Source organism: Silene latifolia, chromosome X (assembly GCF_048544455.1).
Source record: "Silene latifolia isolate original U9 population chromosome X, ASM4854445v1, whole genome shotgun sequence".
Classification (NCBI taxonomy): Eukaryota; Viridiplantae; Streptophyta; class Magnoliopsida; order Caryophyllales; family Caryophyllaceae; genus Silene; species Silene latifolia.
Window position 1 is genome coordinate 170,915,192 of NC_133537.1, and position 19,352 is coordinate 170,934,543.

Here is a 19,352-nt window from a genome sequence, read left to right on the forward strand (position 1 = left end):
ATCTCGGGAAGCGATTAGGTAAGTCTGGTTCAAGTCGTCCCCAAAAAGGGCGGTATGACCGTGGTTGAGAATGAGGAAGGTGAACTCATCTCCACCCGACCGGTCATGGGATGGAGAATATGTATTTATTATATAAAGCCCAATTCCGCCTCAATCAAAGATCACTTCCCCTTACCATTCATCGATCAAATGCTCGAGAGACTTGCAAACCACGAGTATTTTTGCTTTCTTGACGGGTATTCCGGAATCTTTCAAATACCCATACACCTAGATGATCAAGCAAAAACCACTTTTACTTGTCCTTATGGTGTCTTCGTATATCGAAGAATGCCATTTGGGCTTTGCAATGCTCCCGGGACATTTCAACGGGTCATGATGTCTATCTTTTCGGAGTAAATTGAAATGTCTATGGAGGTGTTTATGGACGACTTTAGTTCCATGGCACCTCATTTGATTATTGTTTGAAGAACCTCTCCCAAGTTCTCCAAACTTGCATCCGAAATAACCTTAAGTTGAATTGGGAAAAATGCCATTTCATGGTGCAAGAGGGAGTGGTTCTTTGTCATGTCATTTCTAAGAAAGGGATCCAAGTAGATAAATCAAAGGTACAGGTGATTGAGAAACTTCCCCCACTTACAAATGTCAAGGGTGTGAGGGGTTTCTTGGGTCATGCGGGGTTTTATCGAAGGTTTATCCAAGATTTTACAAAAATTGCTAAACCCCTCACCTCACTTCTTGCTAAGCACACTCCCTTCATATTTGATGAATCTTGTGTTGAAAGTTTTTGTAGGCTCAAGCAAGCCTTGATATCGGCTCCAATAGTACAATCACCCAATTGGGACCTCCTCTTCGAGTGAATGTGTGATGCAAGTGACTTTGCATTGGGGGCAGTCTTGGGTCAAAGACAAGACAAGAAACTTCATGTGATAGCCTATGTAAACAAAACCTTAGACAATGCTCAATGCAATTATACCACCACAGAGAAAGAAATGTTGGCAGTGGTGTATGCTTTTGAGAAGTTCCGGCCTTACCTTCTATGCTCCAAAGTCATTGTCTACACGGATCACACTGCTATCAAGCAACTTATGGTCAAGAAGGATGCTAAGCCGAGATTGATCCGTTAGGTATTGTTGTTACAAGAGTTCGATGTCACAATCAAGGATAAACCGGGTTCCTAAAATCTTGTTGCGGATCACTTATCAAGGTTGACTAAAGAAGCCCGGGGAGATGTTGATGATGGGATTCCCATTGATGAGTGGTTACCCGATGACTCTATTTTTGCTATCATGTACTCCAACCCTTGGTATGCGGATATTGCTAAGTACTTGAGCTCTAACTTTATTCCGGAAGAACTTGACAACCAAGCTAGGAAGAAGTTGAGATATGAGTCAAGGAGGTATGTGTGGGAAGATCCTTTCTTATATAGGAGATGCAATGATGGAATTTATAGAAGATGTGTCACTCATGAGGAAGGGAACGTAATCCTTCAAGCTTGCCATGCTACGACATATGGAGGCCATTTGTCCACCACTAGGACCCAAGCCCGGGTCCTTCATTGTGGATTTTATTGGCCCACTTTATTTAAGGATGCTTATGCTTTGGTCCATTCATGTGATTCTAGCCAAAGGAGAGGCAACATTGGGAGGCGTGATGAGATGCCTTTGAATAGGGGTGTAAACAAACAGAGCCGGCTATTAGAGCCATCGAGTTCGGCTCGGTCAAAGCTCGACTCGAGCTTGGTCAAATATGAGCCTGAGCCGAACCCGAGCCCAGTGTTGGTGATACGAGCCCGAGCCCGAGCCAACTAGAGTTCGGCTCGAGTTCGGCTCGAACTCGAATATTTTTTTTTTTATAGTCTAATATACTTTGTAATTTCTTATTTAGAAATTAGAATGGAATACTTGATAAAAACAAGTAATGTTCCAGACTTTTACAATTTACAAGACAAACAAATGTATTAAAAAGCGTAATTTCCAAACATCATTAAAACAAAACATTAAAGTAAAACTTTGTTGTACTCTTATAGTCTTATTCTTTCCACCGCCTCACCAAACTTTCCCCTTTCCCAATTTATTTAGAATCAATTTATCTTCCTTTTTCCAAGTAATAAAATTTTGTCCCTTCAATTCTAGACTTTACATTGCCCGATTATTAATTTTTTTTAGGCGTTTAACATTCTTGATCCTTCTATTTATTCACTCTGAAGTATTGGATTATGGGTACTTGCTATTTTCTTGGTGTTGTGAAGATTGAAGAGCGATTTAGTGGATCGGAGCTTCGTTGTTTTCTTTGGTGTCTGCAAGAGCAACTCAAAATAGGTATTATTCTTAATTTCTGATACTTTAATTAGTTTTTTAACAATAAAATTTTGATAATTGTGACTTAATTCAGCAGTAATTCGTTCTATAGCTTGTGAATTACTCAGTATAACTCTAAATTCGTTTATTTTGTTATGGGGTAAATTATTACCTGTTTGATACATTTGTAATGTAAATTCATTATTTGATTATTATTGTGATTATTTAATTTACATACGCATCCTATTATTGCAGTAAAAATATGGAAAACCATGTTGATGAAAATGGTATTGTTCACTTGGACAACGAGATTCAACCGGAAGAGGTTGATGGAGCAGAACATGAAGACATAGCTAATGAAGGCATAGATGTTAATGTGGATGACCCAGGTATAGAGGATGACCCTTTTATGCCAAAATCACGGAAACGGGCTCCATGGTGGGGTGATTTATCACTTGTGGAACTTCCGAATGGTGTGCAAAAGGTGGAATGTAAGTACTGTAAAATTTTATTGTCATACCGTAAGGGTGGACCTACTTCACATTTGTCTCCTCATTTGGAAAAATGTACAAAGAGGTATATCCATGAGAGGAAACAAAGGAAAATAAATTTTCTGCCAGCTGATTGTAATGGCGAGGGTTGTAGTAGTACAATCATTCCACCCCTTCATGAGGGTAAACTTGATATGTTAAGAATGAGAGAGGTCGCTGCCCACTGGATACTTATGCATGAACACCCACTTTCAATATTGGAGGAGGAAGGTTATAACTTGATGATGAAAAGGGCCAGATCTGAGTGGACAAAGATATCTCACAATACTGGGAAAATCGATTGTGTTAAGGTGTATGAACAAGAAAAGAAGAAACTAAAAACCGTTTTAAAGCAAGTTGGAAAGATTTGTTTAACAACTGATTTGTGGCAATCTTCTCCTCAAAAGATGGAATATATGGTTGTTACAGGCCATTTTGTTGATTCAAACTGAAAGTTGCAAAAACGAGTCTTAAATTTCTTTCATTTACCTCCCCCTCGTAAAGGTCAACAATTGTCTAATGCTATATATGAAAGATCATAGATCCTAATTAGACACTCTAATTAAATATCAAATTATCTCATAACTTGAGTTTATGTGATCTATGTAACATGCATGCAAATATAAAAGCATAAAAAATGAAAGTTAAGGAAAAACAATTTCCTTACATAGATTTTTATGGTAATATGGGCACAATCAAGATCTCCTTCCTTGATTGTTCTTGAGCTTATAACAAAAGGAAGATCCTCCTAACAAATCTTCAAAGAGAATATCTCCTAACAATGTGCACCCAAGAACTCAACCCAATTAATCTAACAAGTATTTACTAGTAACTAGTTAGAATAATTCCCTTGATAATATGTAAATATTACGAACACTTTTAGTAATTATTTATTTTAGTTTACTAACAACTTAGTAAAGGATGGATAATTATTTTAGAGAGATAAGTAGTTTTTGTTCACATGCAAAACACATGAATGAGCTAGCATGCAAAAATGAACAAAAGTTGGTCTTAATAGAGAGGAGGAAAACCGGGTGGTAGGGGTAGAGTGTAGGAGTGGATTTGTTTCAATTTTTGTCTAAAATCATTATGACATGCACAATGATCATATGACACTTATGGAAGAAAAACAAGTAAAAGTGAAATTATTATGATCATCCACTAACTTCATTTACACGGTCCAATGTCCCATTTACGGGTCCATTTTGGTTCTTATATTTGTCGCATAAATAAGTGTAAATTTTATTTAAAAATCGTTTCATGTTTAAATGCTTCCAATTAAATTCATCCAAATCACTCCATAAATATACGTGTACCGCTACACATATTATTTATGTACTAATATTAATCACATTAATCAATTAGTACAATTTTTGTGAATTAACAATTAATTAACTAAAACCCGTCTCCCATAATTTATTATTCAATTATCGCATAATTAAATAATAACTGTCGTGCCTCGAGTTCGCAACTCGAAATCTCTCTAAAAATAATTGACTAACCTTTTAGTCTATAAATCAAGGGACTAAATAAATTGTATCTCATACAATTAATTAGTTTTCTATTGGGGTTCGTTCCTTTAGGTGTGACCGAAAGGGGTCAGTTGATCACCGCCGTCTCACGACAATAACTTCAAACTCTAGTCAGCCAACCGTTATTGATTTACGTTAATCAACTGACGAGGATCAAATAATTAAATATCTGATGATATTCCTTTAATGAGATTTATTATGTAAACGCACTATTGTGGAGGACACTAACTCCAACAATCTCCCACTTGTCCGACACAAGGTGTGCGCTACCAATTCTCTTGTTCGTTTTAATCTCCCACTCAATGCAAGGTGTCTTTCAGGTCGCACTTGCACATGAACATATCGCGAGTGGTTTTCTCAATCGGGAGTGTGACTACCTGACCGGAAAAATCTCTCACAGATTACTTCCGAGCGTGGCCACGCATTTGTAGTCAATAACTCCTCGATTGGCCTTGAGATATAGTTACCCAACGTGGGTGGACAATTCATGCCTGCCCTATCTATCCTATTGCACAGTACAGATCACCATGACCTAGTAAATGCCCTTTGGCCTCCTTTCATGGCACGACCTAGGACAAAAACTAAAGTCACTCGGAAACTGCACTTGCTCAGATAATGGAGAATCGACTCATAGGAACGTCTTAGAGATCCCTGCCACGACCAGACGTCTATAATAGAACTTAGGGACTCTCTAAATGGTCACTGTCCAGCAAAGTGTCACACACTCTGCCTATGTAATCGACTAGTCATCACGTATGACCTTATGGTGTTGAACAACCATCAATCGACTTACAATCTAGTCACTCCGAGACGTCACCTCATTAAGTGACTAGGGACAAAATACAATGTTCATCTTGTTCACTTGAATAGTGTTCAACATTGTATCCACAACTTATTCAGATAAACAAGGTATTCAATGTTTTCAGTCAAACTGAATAATTGAGTTCTTAAAGAAACTCTAACAATGAATGTGATCATCACTTACGTAAATATCAATACTCTATCCAATATTTACATAACGATCTTTAGCAATTAAGGTATACTCCTCAATTCACATTGAGATGACATAACCATCATGTCTACCTTATGCCTACGGCTTTGGTTAGAGGATAAGCAACAGTTGCATCACTCTAATTTCCATAGCTATTTTCCTTTGTTCTATGCAATCTTTTCATCACATAGAGCAATTCTAAGTACACGTCTAAACAAGTTTTTAGAATCTGGTTCTAAAGCCAGTCAAATACTCCCACTGTTTTCACAGTCTCTCGGGTGACGATATTCGGCTAACAGAACTACTCTAGTTTCATTAAATTCCAGATATCAACTGTCTCTTATACAACATCGGATGTTGTATTGTACGTATCTTTCGTTCATGATTTATACATAAAACACTTATACAAATCCTTCATATGACATCTTTTATGTATGACTCCTCATATATATATGTATAACTTCTTATACATGTATAACTTCTTATACATTTTATTCTTTATGCACATAACACTCTTACATGCTAACCATTTCTTAACGTGGCCCATAACATCTTATAAGCATAGGAATGCTATCGTGTAACCCTTTTACACGAAATTCATAAATTCCTCCAAACTACAAGAGTAAATCCTCAGTGCTTCTCAAGTACTCAAAGTTGCTCTTGATAATTATCTAGTGACACTCACTAGGAAATGATTGGTAATGACTTCTCATATTCTCAACATGATAAGTCCCGACGAGAGAAGCTTTTAGCATATTTAATAGATCCTGCAGCGGAAGCACAAGAGATCATATTAATTGTTCAACAACTTGAACGAGTCAAGAATCTTATCACATAAGTCTCTTGACTATAATGCTAATATCCATGGAGATCTATCTCATTAGATCCAGATATTTAATATGTGCCATGCTACTCTCAAGTATTCACCCGAGAATATTTCTAGTCACTAATATGTCAAACACATATTTAGACTAAGAAACTCACTTTAGCTCCCACTAAACTCCATGTATCATCATGTTATCTCGACACTCGAGTAATACCGTTTTGATAGACTACATGATTGAACCCAAAGTTCCAACTCTTTGACGTATATAGATCACAAAAGGGATCTTCCAAGCATGCTAGGCTTCTTAGCATTGACAACATCAACAAAACTTCTCCCTTCATAAGATACATTCAAGGAGAAAGTTTCGTTATCCTTTTGCCTAAACTCATCCTCATGAGAGGCTATATTGCTAAGACCATACGAATTGATAAAGGCATTTAGGTTGTCACAAACTCTCTATAACAAGCCCAAATTTTAAACATCTTATGTAACCTTTACGACAAGATCAAGGTAACCAACCAAAGTATTCACCTTAAATCAAGTCTCGAAAACATATCATGTTTCCTTCCTTATCGCATCGTGTGCAAGGAGATCAATTCGAATTGCATGGTGACACGCCATCACATAGAGTTCATACTATATAAAAGCCTTTGATGAGGGTTTAAGATTCGTCACTTTTGAAAAGTAACGCAATTTTATCGCAAAATTATCTCCTTATAACCACTGAGCCACAATAAAGAACGTCTTCTTGCATTATACTCAGTTTGTGGGTCTTGGACATCCGTAAGTTCAAAATTTCTCCCACTCTGTCTTCCAGAAAATGAAAATCTTTCTGGAAAGACAGTATTATGAGCCACAAACTCTTTGTTCTCGTTTTGGAGGAGTACAAACCAAGTGGTTCAATTTTGGATAACCCTCACAAATACACAAATTGGTTCTGAACCATAAACATTTATGATCCCAAATGTATAAAAAGACAAGTTAGGGACTCTCCCTATCCATATCTCATATGGAGTCATTTAGGCTATTATAGTCGGGTTTTAAACTTTTAGTGAGAAAATAGCTTACAAAAATTGCGAAAAACCTCAAACTATATCTCATAAAGTTCGGTTTATATACTTGACTACACCATACTCTATGGTGTCCCAAGGAGAAGGTATTATGTGAACTGGTTCACAATCTTCTTAGTGATTATCAAGGTCATTACTTGATATTACCCATTTGATCTTCAAAGTCATTACTTTGAAACTTCCGATCAACATTATGATCTTGTTATGCTTTTGGTTTACTACTTCATTTTGAAAATATAACACGTTTCAAAAATCACTTTTATGTCTTATTAAATAGATACGAGGTTTTCATATCTACTTAACATTACGGTAAAAGTAACGAAGTACATAAAAGCTACTATTTGCCTTACACATCCGTATGTATATGGTCAATCACCTCACTATTGTGTTTCTTTTCAAAAGAAAACATAATTTATGCACACACACCATAAGATTCTCAATCAAATGGTTGTTCGATGTGCTTATAGTTTATTCGTTTAAACGAATTTACTTGAGGTTTGATCAATTTGGGTTCACCGAATTAGAGACATTAAAATCTACAAGATAGTATAATATTTAGTTTTCGTGAAGAATGTAAAATTCCTCTAACTTGAGTGGTCTAAACCAACTACCAAGTTATCATAGGAGTAGGTACAACCTTTTGTTTTAAATCACATGAGTGATGTCTTCTATGTATAAACATAGATGATTATATTCTTTTAAAACTAAATTTAGGTACATTTGTCCCTATCGAAATCATTGCTACTCTAGCACCATTTCGATACAAAAATGTCCTATGCTAGACGTCTTACGTTTTGTCAATTCATGTAAACTTCTTTACAAAGAAATGACCCGTACTTGGTATCTCATACCAAGATAGTAGAACTAGCCTACTCATTGAGTAGATGTCTCTTTCAACTTTTGTTCTATCACATACATCTAGGGTTGATTCTTCTTAACTCCCACTCACTTTCATATTCCTCTTTGCTTCAATTAAGCAAAAATGAATCTCATGAAGACCTCTCTTCATGTCATTCGTGATCTTTTATACACTTAGTAAGAGTGAATTACTATAAAGTGAGTGCAACATGTGCAAAATCTCAACTTCTTGCGAAATTGGACTACCTAACCGTTCAGTTGTTATCATATGCCTAAACTCTTTAGCGCATAAAAAAACGATTTGGCCATTCTCAAAGTGAGCCATTTGACGGTATCATATTGGAGTAATATAAGTGTTTTTGAAAACTCTTTTCGCAAACTTTTGAATTACACTTGAGTAATTAAAACTAATATGTCATCATCATGACGGAGGTGTCACTTCCGAAATCAAGACTCTCTTGATAAAATGTGACTTCCTTTTAAACTTGTAATATGAGTTTGCAACATGAAAACCCCTTTTTAAATATGTATGGATGTTAAGTTGTATAATAATCGCAATAATTGTTGTAAGCTTATGTAGGTGAATTAGTAAATCATGTTACCAATCATTGCTACCGAATTCCTTCAAAGAAACCGCTTCCTATGAAAGAACGAAACGAGTATAATTATAAATAGAGAAACGAGGATGAAGTGCGCGATGTCATACATATATGAGAATGAACGAAAAATAGGAAAAATTAACATTCAATGTTTTAATTTTACTTGTGAAACATCTTTAACAAGTTTTAACATTTATATAATGATCTCTCACTAAATTATATAAATGATTCCAAGACCCAAATATTAAACAAAAATGAGCGTCGCTTGGGCGAAACATCCCATAATTGTGTAAATTCAGTAAGTCACGTTGACTAATTCTACCTCTAGAACTCTTGGTCGACGAATTTCCTTAAATCCATCTACTAGCCCCGGAACACAAGACCGTCTTATATCCCGTTGAGTCTAACCAATTTTAGCGTGTGATAACCGCTTACCACCCTACTTACTCAAGGTAAAAAGAGAACACCCCGCTTGGGCGAGCGTGGCTCTAATGAACAAGAGATTCATAGGTGTTACTAATTGGTAAGGCTAATCTCAATTTTAGTTATGTGAGAGATCTTGTCAATTTAGTCATAAATTCCCTATAAGTGAACTAAGTGGGCGAATGTAAATGACGTGAATTGACAACCGCGAAGATAAAATGCATGTGAATGGCGATTTTGGCATGCGCGAGAATAAAACAAGCAAACAAGTAAGCATATGAATAAATCCTAGTATGGCCACCTAGTTAATAAAAACTAGTCTATTACATTTTGGAAACCAACTCCTTGGTCCCTTGCCTCTTTATTCCAAAAGTGGCTCCTTCTTGTGGGATTTGGAACACCTTCCAAAAAATAAACTCCGTCTCGATGTAATCCGTCTTTTGGAAACGCCGGTAAGAATAACTATTACAATTGAATTACATAGCTATTCCTATTATACATTAATTAATAAAAAAAATAAAACTATTAATTAATTACAAACCGACGATACGAGCTCGTATTTAATTACAAACAAATCGATATTCCCATTCATTTCGGGTAATAACGATTAAAATAAACTAGGCCATACTAGGTACAACAAGATAAATACTTTAAATAAATGACAATCATTCATTCAACTTAAATAAATATGCTTAAAATGCTGTAAAATGATGCCAAAATCGCCCTATCCATCAATCGTTGGAATCCATCTCGGTGTTTGTGGATTTACTCGATTTTTAACATGTAAAAATCAATAATCAACTCTTAAATCTCATTTAAGTCCAAACTAACTGTCCAAACTGTTTTGGACCTCAAAATTAGTCCTCACTAATTTTATGATGAATAATTAGTTTAATTTGGTGATATTTTGCTAATTTAATCGGTAAAATCATAATTTTTAAGTAAAAATCCAAAATAATTGAAAAATTAACCAAAAAATTGAAAAAAAAAAATTTGAGTATTCTGGAACACTCCCAAGAACACCAAAATGTCAGAAAAATTGCCCCAAAAATCTGGATAAAATTTATGAAGAAAAAGATCGATATTTATCGGTTTTTAACCACTAAAACCAATAAACATCAAAACAAGGTGAAATCATATTTTAAATTTAATTTTTAACTTTTAAATAATATTTTTAAATGTACATAAATTTATCATGGTCAGGAACAAATATTTCGAAATTATGATTAATTTATTTCACTTTTATCGACTTTTTTCTCATAAAATCAATAAACATGCAAACCTTCAAACCAACCTTCAACATTTTGCATACAATCAGTAGAAAATATTCATGAAACACCATAAAAATTCCATGACCCGAATCATCTTTTAACTATATTTACTCAATTTATAACTAAAATACGGCATTTTGACTCGGTTTTCTACCAAAAATCATTAAAAATAGCAAAATAACTTCATAAATCACCAAACTTTACCACAATTGTTTTGAGATCAGTAGGTGTGCATCCCCCAAAAATTTTGTGCTAAAACCTCTTCTAACACAATTTTTGAGTTTTTATAAATTATCTCATAATTTATTAATATGTTTAAAATCAACATGCAAATTACAAGCCTAAGCTCCGATACCACTTGAAAGATCATAGATCCTAATTAGACACTCTAATTAAATGTCAAATTATCTCATAACTTGAGTTTATGTGATCTATGTAACATGCATGCAAATATAAAAGCATAAAAAATGAAAGTTAAGGAAAAACAATTTCCTTGCATAGATTTTTATGGTAATATGGGCACAATCAAGATCTCCTACCTTGATTGTTCTTGAGCTTATAACAAAACGATGATCCTCCTAACAAATCTTCAAAGAGAAGATCTCCTAACAATGTGCACCCAAGAACGCAACCCAATTAATCTAACAAGTATTTACTAGTAACTAGTTAGAATAATTCCCTTGATAATATGTAAATATTACTAACACTCTTAGTAATTATTTATTTTAGTTTACTAACAACTTAGTAAAGGATGGATAATTATTTTAGAGAGATAAGTAGTTTTTGTTCGCATGCAAAACACATGAATGAGCTAGCTTGCAAAAATGAACAAAAAATGGTCTTAATAGAGAGGAGGAAAACCGGGTGGAAGGGGTAGAGTGTAGGAGTGGATTTGTTTCAATTTTTGTCTAAAAACATTATGACATGCACAATGATCATATGACACTTATGGAAGAAAAACAAGTAAAAGTGAAATGATTATGATCATCCACTAACTTCATTTACAAGGTCCAATGTCTCATTTACGGGTCTATTTTGGTTCTTATATTTGTCGCACAAATACGTGTAAATTTTATTTAAACATCGTTTCATGTTTAAATGCTTCCAATTAAATTCGTCCAAATCACTCCGTAAATATATGTGTACCGCTACACATATTATTTATGTACTAATATTAATCACATTAATCAATTAGTACAATTTTGGTGAATTAATAATTAATTAACTAAAACCCGTCTCCCATAATTTATTATTCAATTATCGCATAATTAAATAATAACTGTCGTGCCTCGAGTTCGCAACTCGAAATCTCTCTAAAAATAATTGACTAACCTTTTAGTCTATAAATCAAGGGACTACATAAATTGTATCTCATACAATTAATTAGTTGTCTATTGGGGTTCGTTCCTTTAGGTGTGACCGAAAGGGGTCAGTTGATCACCGCCGTCTCACGACAATAACGTCAAACTCTAGTCAGCCAACCGTTATCGATTTACGTTAATCAATTGACGAGGATCAAATAATTAAATATCTGATGATATTCCTTTAATGAGATTTATTATGTAAACGCACTATTGTGGAGGACACTAACTCCAACAATATATAGGTGCTTGCAAGATTGGGGCATAGAGAATACGGTAATATATTGTTTCTCATAGCTTTTTGCATAAACTTTGTTGTCATTTCCATTTACATTAAAGGCGTAAATTTACGATTTTTTGTCATCAAAATTGCAGATTTTTACGATTTCAGTTGACAATGCTTCCGCTAATGATTCTTGCATAAAGAATTTGAAGGAGACTTTTTCAAGAACAAAAAGACTGATTAGTGATGGTAATGTTTTTCATGTTCGTTGTTGTGCTCATATTTTGAACATCATGGTCCAATTTGGACTTCAATCCATTACCCATATTATTGAGAAAGTTCATGATAGTGTGGAATATATAAGAGCTAGTGAACAAAGACGTGTGTTATTTGCCGAGAAAGTTAAACAAATGTAATTGCCGTATAGAAAGTTAATTCTAGAGAATAAGACTAGATGGAATTCTACTTATGAAATGTTAGCGACAGCTCTAAAATTTAAAGATGTATTTCTTTTATATGCCGAAGAAGATTCATTTTATGCTTCGTGTCCTAGCGTTGATGATTGGAATAGAGTTGAAAAGGTGTGTGAGGTTTTGAAAGTTTTTAAAAGTGTCACAAATATTATATCGGGATCAATTATCCTACTTCGAATTTATTTCTGATGGAGGTGTGTAGAATAAAATTGGTGTTGAACAAATATAAAAATGATCCGGAGGAATGGATGAAAGCTCTTATTAAAAATATGAAACAAAGATTTGACAAGTATTGGGGTGAATGTAATTTGTTGATGGCTTTGGGTGCTATATTAGATCCTAGGTACAAATTGAGGGATGTTGAATATGTGTTCGGTAAAATGTATAAAGATAAACCTGCTGAAGCTAGAGAGTATATTTCGAAGATAAGAGAGACATTGTATTCACTTTACTTAGAGTATGCTGCTGAATTTGAAACATCTCGTGAGGGTGCAAATGAGGAAAATTCAAGAAGTAGTGCTTCTGACAGTGGTGTTACAAGCAACGATATTGACGATGAATTTGGATGTTATGATGTCTTTAATTATCTGAGATCCTCTTCTGATAGTTTGACTGAGAAATCTGAGCTTGACATATATATTGATGAGGGGACTTACCGCTGCCAAGGCCAAGGAGAGTCACTTAAATTTGATGTTTTGAAGTGGTGGAGTTCCGAGACATTAAAATATCAAATTTTATCTAAAATGGCACGAGATGTGTTATCCGTTCCTATAACAACAGTTGCCTCAGAAGCAACTTTCAGTGCAGGAGGTAGAGTGATTTATCCATATCGTGCTTCTTTAGCTCCCGAGACAGTTGAGGTGTTGCTTTGTGCCGGTGATTGGTGTCGATATTTACATGGAGTAAAGAAAAAGCAAAAGGTAATATTCACTTATTAACTACGAAGTACCGTTTCTTTACTGATATTATACTGTCCAAGTTCATCACACATATGAAACTGTCTTTTTTACAGGTCACTAAGGAAGATAGCATTGACGAGGTTGTTATTATACCAAATATTTGAAAATAAGATTGTAATAATTCATTCTCCTTTTCTTCTGTTTGTATAATATCATTTGTTTTATTTTATGCTAAATCAATAGCAAAATTCATCGTCAATCGACCCTAGAGTATGCTAAATTCCTAAAATTTTGTCTCAGATGTGTGCTTGCATGCTGTGGACTATGGGATTGCTGCTGCTACAGTTTTACGTAAGAGTTTTGGTTGAAGGTTTGAATGTTGCGAACAAGCTACTGGACGTAAAGGACGAAATCAAGATGCTAATCTTATTGAATTTTGGCTGTATGCCTTGCAATTTTTTTGTAGTAGTCTACTGGATGTAATCATGTAATTTTTCCTATTTTTGTTGAACACGCGGAATATTAAATTGTCTGTTCAAAGTATCCATTTTATTTAAGATATTTATTTTGCCATTTTAAATTTAGCAAACAATGGCTGTGCAACAGAGCCCGAGCTCGAGCTCAAAGAAAATTTTATGAACCGAGGTCGAGCTTTACTTTTGAAGGCTCGTCGAGCTAAGAGCCGAGCTCGAGCTTGGTTTTTTTTATACGAGCCGAACCCGAGCAAGGGTGAGTTCGGTATCAGATCGGCTCGTTTACACCCCTACATTTGAACAATATCTTGAAAGTTGAACTCTTTGATGTATGGGGTGTGGACTTTATGGGACCGTTGCCGTCATCATTTAGCAACCAATACATTTTGGTTGCAGTGGACTACGTATCTAAGTGGATAGACGCAATCGCCGCCCCTACTAATGATTCACGAGTGGTTTCCAAACTTTTCAAGGAGTACATATTCCCCCGCTTTGGAGTACCTCGGGCCGTCATAAGCGATGGTGGGTCACAATTCATCAACCGCACCATTTATGCTTTACACAAGAAATACGGCGTCCGGCATAAAGTGGTTCTTGTCTACCACCCCCAAGCCAATGGGCAAGTGGAGGTGTCAAATTGGAAAATCAAGGCTATTCTCGAGTGCGTGGTGAATAGTTCTAGGAAGGATTGGAGCACCAAACTCAATGATGTGCTATGAGCTCTAAGAACCGCCTACAAGACCCCGATAGGCACTACTCCCTATCGCTTGTCTTTGGCAAGTCTTGTCATCTACATCTCGAGTTGGAAAACCGGGCAAGATGGGCTCTAAAGGAGCTCAACTATGACTTAGATGTTGTGGTAAACAAGTGGTTGCTCCAACTTAATGAGCTTGATGAGTTGAGGTTTGACGCTTATGAGAATGTTAAAATTTACAAGGAGCGGACTAAGAAATGGCACGATTCCAACATCACAAGAAAATAATTGGTGTAGGGGACAAGGTCTTACTTTTCAACTCCCGATTCCAATTATTTCCCGGGAAGTTGAAATCCCGATGGCCGGGACCCTTTGAGGTAGTGACCGTATTTCCCTATGGCTCCTTTAAATTGAAGAACAACAAAGATGAGTGCTTCAAAGTGAATGGTCAACGAGTGAAATTCTTCTATGAGGGTCAACCCATTGAGACCCGAGGTGAAATTGAGTTGGAAGAATACCCATCCTTGGGGGATGAGTAACTTCAATCATGAACAAGAAATGGTTTGTTGGAGTTCTACAAGAACCATCATTTGTACATAGCATGCATTTAGATAGGTAATGGGAATTTTCGGAACTTTTCTACTTGGCAAATTGGATTGATGACGGGATGCCATTGTGAAGAAGATCGGGGCTCAATGAAGAACAAGAGCATAACCTTCAATTGGCCGAATCCCGACTTGATGAATCGGCTAAGAAAGAGGAAAACACGCAATTCAAGGCCAATTGAAGAAGTGGTTTTAAATTTGAGGAGAAATGAAGAAAACTTGAAGGCATGTACTCCCAGCCTACCCACCGGCCGCCGGTGCGTGCACCGGCTGGGAAGTTTCTGCCCATTTCAAAGAATTTGTTGAGGATTATTGAGAAGGGTCACCCAGCCGGTCCACCGGCTGGGAATACAGATACTTGGGAAAACTGGTGGAAATGACGTGGAAGGGGGTGTGAGCCGGTAGGCCGGCAGCGGTCGAAATATGAGGAAGTGTAGCTCCCTGACGGCAGTCCGGAAGCCGGCCCACCGGCTGGGAGAACATTTGAAAGGAAGTGAGATTTGAGGTGTACTCCCAGCCGGGCACCGGCGGCCGGTCCTTGGACCGGTTGGGAGTTCTCTGATCATTTTTGAAAAAAATATGAAAATACCCGTACTCCCAGCCGGGGCACCGGCGGCCGGCTCGGAGTACTCTGACGGGATTAAAACACCAAAAATCAAACAAAACTCATACAAAACACACAACACTCACTCCCTCTCTAAACACCTTTTCTCCCTCAAACCACCCCCAAACACCACCAATCCACCACCAATCCACCACCAACTCCCTCCATTTCCTTAACTCTATCACCAAATCAATCATGGCACCAAAAAAGAGAGTTCGCAAGGGGAATTTGGATCTTCAACAAGCCGAACTTATGGCGGCCTCGGCTAGTGACATGAGTCCTGATCTGGCTTTCCGGGGCTCCAATTTAGTTCCGTCACCATGAAAGGTAAGTTTGTATTATTCAAACAACTTCCCCTTCACCCGACTCGATTTATTGATCGCCAATCTATGAGAGACCTAGAGTTAGACCGTGTCACCCATGATTTATTTGATGGAGTTGGTATGAAGTTCATGTATGATTTGCATGAGAAGACTTATTCCCGACTCACTTGGGAATTTTTTAGCTCTTTAAGGATAGACAAGCATCGACAAAATCAAAAGGTCGCGTTCTTGCATTTCCGTCTTATGAACAAAGACTTTTCATTGACCTTACCGACCTTTGCTGCTCATTTTGGGCTAGACCCGAGCCCACCTCACAAAGCACCCAAAAAGTTTGATCACGGACTACTTTGGAAGGCCCTTACCGGCCTTGATAACACCCTGAGGTTGAAGCGAGCGGTAAACACTTGCCACAATGCCGCCATCCGAATTTGGCATAGGTACATGGGGTGGACTGTTTTTGGCCGTGATAAAAACCACAACTTCCGAATGGAGGAGTTGGAAATTCTCGGTGTTACCTTTGCTCCAACCCTACCTTCTTCAAAATTTGTGTGGCTCACCATATGGCCCTCCACCTTCACCGTTTAAGAAATTCTCCGGGGAAATCGACCCAAATTGTTGTGGGTGGCCTCATCACCCACCTTGCAAAGCGCCTTATACGGAAGTTGAATTTGAATTGCATGAACTTTATTTCCGTGGAGACTATGCTCACCAAGGATGACATCCAATATACTCTTAATTGGATAAAGAAGAACTTCCTAGACAAGCAAAATTATTTGAAAATCCGGGTGAACGGAGTGGATAAGAATTCCATTCCCTTACCAATTCGGACAAAATGAAAGTGGTGCCGAATTCACCGCACTACTTGCTTGATATCGAGGCGGATGAAGACACTTCTATCGCCCATACACAAAAGCTCAATCTCCTATATGCGCGTGAGCGCCCGGTCACCGCACAACCCTCTTTGCGATACAATATGCCCACATCTCCTTTCTTCCCCGGACCCTTCCAACAAGGGGAAGAATCCTCAAGCCAAACATCCCAACCACTCCCGCTCCATCCTCAACTTATTGAATTCATAGAGAATATGAATTTGGGAATGCAAACGGCCGCAAGTGAGAGGCTCGGTTTGCAACAAAGAATGAACCGCCTCTACTTTGACCAATCGGTGGGCCAATTCCCAGTTTATGATGATTATATGAGGAGGCAATACAAGAATCCCGGCCTTCACCCCTCCTACTACCTTGCTCCGGACGGTGGGCATCCTATTGACGACACTTTTGTCTACGGCGACATCAACATGCGCCCAGATTATTTTAGTGCTCCGGTCTTCCCCACTCCGGCTTCTACTCAAGGGGAGGGACATGACACTCGTTGGTTCGGGGGAACCCTTTCCATCTTTGGTGGAGGGGGTGATGCTAGTGGCTCGGGAGCGGGCTGTGAGGTGGATATCGACTTGACGGTCGTGGGGTTTGATATGGGTGGCCCAATGGCCACGAACACAGATGATTTTATCCGTGAGTCCGAGTTCGGTACCAGGAAATGATGATGATGATGATGATGATGATGATGATGATGATGATGATGATGATGATGATGATGATGATGATGACGATGCGGACACCGAAACCGAGGAGGCCTAGTAATGATGGCTGTCCTCACTCCCCTTTCATCCAAATGCCAAGTATGATCCCTCAATCCAAATCTCCCATTCATAATTCATTTTTGTATGCACTTTAGTTAGTTGTAAAATATGTAGAATCACATGTCATATAGTTGCATTTCATACAGTTACATTAGATTCAAATACTTGTAAAATACATCACATATAGGATTCTATTCATATAGGCTAGCTTGCATCGTATTTCAATTTATGCATTTAGTTAAAGCACGCATTGCATTTTATTCAAAAATACAAAAAAATCATAAAAAATTGAAAATCTCATAAAAACATGTTTTTTTCTTTTCACCATGCCTCCTATCCACACTTCACCCGTCACCGGATATTGTATATAATAAGTGTGGGGAGGAGGCCCAAAAAAAACCAAAAATAAGTTATTTGATTTCAAAAATATCATAAAAATACCAAAAATATGCTTTCAATTCAAAAATATCAAAAAATACAAAAATATGTTTTTCATTTTCGATTCTCTCCATCTACCTTGTTCCATTGAGGACAATGTAAATCTTAAGTATAGGGAGGGAAATATCTACTTCGTATATATTTGTATATATTTGTAAATAAATTTGTAAATTTGATAAAATTTCAAAAATTTCAAAAAAATGGAAAAACCTTCAAAAATTCAAAAAACCTATTGCATTGTATATATATGTTTGTCTAACAAGTGGTGTAGGCGCATACGGAACATTTGAAACATTAGGAGACTAGGAGACCGATTGTTATAATCTTGCTGATCCCTTTCTCCCTTTTCATTCCTCTTCTTTTACATTTTTTGTATTATTGAAGGAGAATGGGCAATGTTGATAAGGATGTTCCATTTTGGAACTTGGTGTGTGTGCTTATGTGCTGCTAGGTTAGAAAAATTGTTTGTATGTTTACTCTTATTGCTAGTTTAGAATTGCATCTCGTATCTTGTAAATGTTTGTTTGTGTTTTAAATTCCGTTTTCATCGAGTTTGTATATAAATTTTTGAACAAAATTTGGTCCAGGAAGAGACCATGATACCCTCTATGATGATATTGTCTTGGCCGTGTCTTCCCCCTCCTAGTGGCTTGCACCTTGTGACCTCCTTGTTACGGTATTTTCTTGCAAATACCCGGGAAATGAGACTTGACCGGAAAGTATTGACCACCCTGTGAGACCAAAGACCGTAGTCTAGGCCTAGACTTCGACATAGCTACTTAAATGTGAGATTTAGAGCCTCCTTAGGACCGGTACAACCATACCCGGTCCCCCTTAAATTGTGATTAGGCTCCTTGCGTGGCATGTCACATCACGACGCATAAGCATGGCGTCCTTTCCTTTTTTACCATGAGATCTTCATTTGTGTGCATAATTTGAAACAATTAATTCCATATCATTTTTTAGCCTCACATTGCCAAATAAGCCTAATTTTAGACCCTTTAGACTAGGACCGATTTTGCTTACCCCTTTTGATCCTTAACCTTCCATTTGGCACCTACAAAACCAACTACATACCATAAACAACCTTCCTTGATCAAGAAAGTGGTCATCATGTTGTCGGTTGTATGACGAAAGGGATTTGAGTCTTGGTTTAGTGGATATGTATAATCTACTTGAGTCGGAATAATAAGTTTTCATTTGGTTTGCTTTGATTAAAG